General features: G+C 46.1%; 1 pseudogene; it reads right to left on the bottom strand.

Annotated features, from left to right (window-relative positions):
• Window positions 1-891: 891 nt before the first annotated feature.
• LOC144243091 (protein N-terminal asparagine amidohydrolase pseudogene) overlaps window positions 892-4,144 on the bottom strand; it is a 10,444-nt pseudogene continuing 7,191 nt past the window's right edge.

Here is a 4,144-nt window from a genome sequence, read left to right as displayed (position 1 = left end):
AAACCATAAAACCAGAGTTCCCAGCTACAAATAAAGAGCAGGGTGTATGCAGTGCTGATGGAAGAGCATATACAAGAGAGGAATGGCAGGGGTGGGCAGAAAGTGAAATCGGACAATGACCAGACAGACAGACTAAGAGGCTTAATTCAGAGAGAGAAAGAGGAGAATATGGTAGGAGGCGAGGAGAAAGAAATGAAGATAATGTTACTCAGAGAAACTATATAGTCTAATCAATTACCCGAGAGAGACAGAGAGAGAGAGAGAGAGAGAGAGAGAGAGAGAGAGAGAGAGAGAGAGAGAGAGAGAAAGGTAGCGGTAGAGGTGTAGAATATACATCTAGAGAATGGATTAAATGTAACTGTTAAGGTAAACCAATGACCAGAATGCCCAGTCCAGCAGAGGGGAGAAATACGAATGAGACACGGGGAAATGTATCTAAATAGAAAGAATTAATCTAGAATTAATCACGGCAGTGCATCCATATTGGTCTTGCCCTGGGCTCTGGTAAAAAAAAAAAAAAAAAAAAAAAAGCAGCTCTCTAGCGGAAATGGGCGTGGTTTGGTGTAGGCGGGTGTTAGCCTCCACTGCTTCCCACAACCCCTCCCTGAGGTCCACCTTGGTGGTTGTCAGGAGAAAAACTGCGGGGCCCCAGTCCCTTCTGGAACCAGGCGTTGCAAATCACTCTTTTGGATCTGATCTTCCTGTGCTGCCGGTGTAGTCAAGGTGGGCTTTTGTTTGTTTTTTCTCACCAAAATAAGATTTTTAAGGTAATTTGGAGGACAGTAAGGAGGGAGTCCGAAGACTCTGCAGATGCAGATTCGGATTCAGTCTTTCCAGGCCCCACGGTGGTCTGTCAGGCCAAGAAGGTGCTCTCTTTGGTGATGCCCTCCATTAGCTTCCTGGGGAAGAGATCTTTTCCCATAAGCCATCTTCTTTTTTTTTTTTTGTAGAGTCGAGTCTTGTTTCCAGGAAACAGTGCGCTGGATGGAGAGAGGTTTTTTTTTTTTTTTTTTTAAACATCAAGGTAGATCGAATATGTTCAACAAAGTGGGGCGGCTCAGCCAAAGGTGAGGTGGAGAGGTTTTCCAGTATCTGCTGATCGTCCTGGCACAGCCAGAAGTCCACGTGTGGAAACGGCATCCAGGAATAGGTCCTATTTGAAGCTGTTCCCTCCTTGCATCTAAATACTAACCATCGGGCCTCCTGTCACAGCTCGGGCAGCACGCAGCTCCTCCTCGGGCCTCGGTCATGGAAGGAGGCTCTGTAAATCTTGGCAGTTTTAATGGTGACTGCGATGCCATAGATGATCGTAAAGTGCTTTTCATTTTCTTCCCGGTCATTGAATTCTGTCACACACAGTGTCACTAAGTGAATGTCTTCTTCTTGTCTGTCAAACTCACGAAGAAGTTGACGAGTAAGTTTTTGTGACAACTGCCTGTTGTCGCTGAAGCCTTCCACGAGGTGCATTTCGAGCCTAACTCACGGAGCGTGGTCCGAGAAGGATTTGATGGAGCTCATGATGAGGGGGACCTCCACTTTGCTGTCGCTTCCATCACAGTGGGTCAGGCAGGTGGCCCTATTACCTGTGTGCCTCAGGGCCACAATGTGACAAGTGGTGGCATCATCCAAACCCAGAATGGAGATGGAGCCATCCTGGGGGGAGGCTGCCACAAGCTCTCTTTGCTGAACATACTGAAGGCCCTGGGGTCCAACCTGCTGGACAGACTGACCTCTGAGAAGTCTGGCTCTTTCCTCCAGAGGCGGGTGGGTGTGCACGAGGTCCCCCGCAGACTGCAGCAGCCGCACTGGCCACCCTCCAGGAGCGGCGGCATCGCGGAGGCGGCCTCCCTGGCAGGCCCTGGGCTCCACACCTCGCCTCCTTCCCAGGTCTTAGTCCCCACGCTTTAGTGATACCGCCGGAAATATAATCCCATAGGCTGGGCTGCTCCCCAACCGGGATCGCCGGGAGAGCAGCGGAGCAGTTTCTCCTGGCGCCGCCTGGCACCGGGGCACCTGGCCCAAAGTCAGCACCACAGCTAGAAATAGGGTCACTCTCCGTCCCAATAGGAGGTTTTTCCCTTCTCCAGCGACAGTTCTATGAGCAGCTTCAGCTGCTCTTTCTCTTCCCCTGGACTCTCTGCAGCTCCCCACAAAGGGGATTACCTCCCCTCCCTCTGTGTCTCCGGGTTCCGGTCCCCCTTATCTTCCCCAGTCGCATTCACGCACCTATGAGGTTGTCCTCTCAGCAGACTCTTTTCCTCCCAGACTCCCGTAGTTCAGTGTCCTATGGCTTCAGGCCTTCTTTGCTTGAGAGATGGGGGCCAGTGAAATGTACAGAGCTCCCTGCTTCTCCACCATTTGCCTCCCTCCTGGAGTTTCTTGCTTTTTGAACAAATTACCTTAATTTTTTTTCATTTTTAACAGTGAAAGCATCCCTCTACCAAGATGAGTCTTCCCATCCTGCAAAGAAAAAAACTAAACTCTTTATTACAAGGCCTTTTGAGGTAACCTGAGGTCAAAACTAAAATATGCCAAAGTCAGTACAAATTAGACAAAGCCTTTGAATGGTCTAAATTTCACAAGACATAGGCCACCTGAATGTAGACCTCATACCTTGCTAGCACTTGTGCTTTCTGGGCTATTACATCAATTTCGCGGTCCTGTACTCCAAGCCCTCTTTGAGTATACCGTGTTATCAACAGATATGATTAATCTGACTCTTCTGGAATAAACTGTTTTCCAAGTAGACTGACCTTACTTTCCTGCACCACTCAGAAATGGGAAACATCTTTATGATGAGCTAGCCGAAAAGCTCAATCTTGATCTGAGAACGTTGCAGCAACAGAGAAAGGAATGTCTAGGCTACCAGGGCCAAAGAACATGACAGTTTTTATCACTTGCCAATGAGACTGAAAGATTCATCTCTACTCCTACCGTGACAGCAACAAAAGAACAGCAACGTTTCCAGCTCCTTGCTCTTGTTTTTGTTTAATAAAGATGCACGAATGAGAGCCCCCTTCCTGTGCAGAAAAAGAAAAGGGGCTTCTGTAGTGATGAGGGAAAAGCTCTGACCCACAGGTCTAGGAGGAAAAGTACCTTCTTCCCTCAGATGGCGGCTGAGGAAAATGAAATGTAAAAGTCACTTCCACAGGAATAGCAATGGATCTATCCCATTCACTAAGTTTCACCCGTCAGGTCCACACACCCCGCTGCTCCATAGCTTCAAAGTCTCCAAGATAAATTTGCAATTTTATTTTTTTAATGTTTATTTCTTTAGAAAGGGGATGCAGAGAGAGAAGGAGAGAGAGAATCCCAAGCACTGACCGCACGAAGCCTGATCTGGGACTCAGTCCCACAAACCACAAGACCATAACCTGGCCGAAATCAAAAGTCGTATGCTCAACCAACTGAGCCACCTGGGTGCCCAATTCCCAATTTTAAAGCAGCTTCCTGTAAGCGTACAGTCGACTCTGAGTCTGTTCACCGAACAGTTAAATTGTCAACCATGTTGAAGCCACACACTTGTAAGTGATTAAGAAATTGGGCCCAATCACAAACAATTCACCGAAGTCAAAGAAATAGATGGTTTTTCTATTTCTACATTGCTCCTTCCATTCTTTTTAATAAAGAGAAAGCTATACATTTTACTCTAAAAAAACCACAAATGTAGGTTTTTAAAAAGCAGGGTATTTAAAGATCACGCACCCAACTCTTAACCAATAATGTTCTGCAGTTTAAAAGAAAATAAATGAAAAGGGAGGTCTTCTATGCATGGGGCTGAAAGAAATATTCTAAAAAACCTACTTTTGTTTCATACGCCCACTCAAAATATATTCACTACATACCAAGTATACAACAGGCACTGTGCTATGTGGTGAAGAAACAAAGATGAACAAGAACATGCATGCTCTTCAAGGAACTGAGAAAGTCCAGTGTGGCTTCTGGAAACATTCCAGTAATAATAGATGTGCTGGAAAGTGGGCAGCTGGTTGCTACCTTTACACAAAGTCGTCCTCTGTCACCCTATTTTTTGTGGATGAATGCAGCTCTCTCCAACACCATATATGATGAAATCTAAAAAAAAACTACTTGCTTTTTTTTTTTTTTTTTTTTTGTTTTTTTTGAAGAAGAAAAAAGGCAAGAC

Source organism: Crocuta crocuta, unplaced genomic scaffold, assembly GCF_008692635.1.
Source record: "Crocuta crocuta isolate KB4526 unplaced genomic scaffold, BGI_CrCroc_1.0 scaffold26, whole genome shotgun sequence".
Classification (NCBI taxonomy): Eukaryota; Metazoa; Chordata; class Mammalia; order Carnivora; family Hyaenidae; genus Crocuta; species Crocuta crocuta.
Note: the sequence above shows the minus strand (reverse complement) of the source record. Positions and strands in the feature narration are given on the sequence as shown.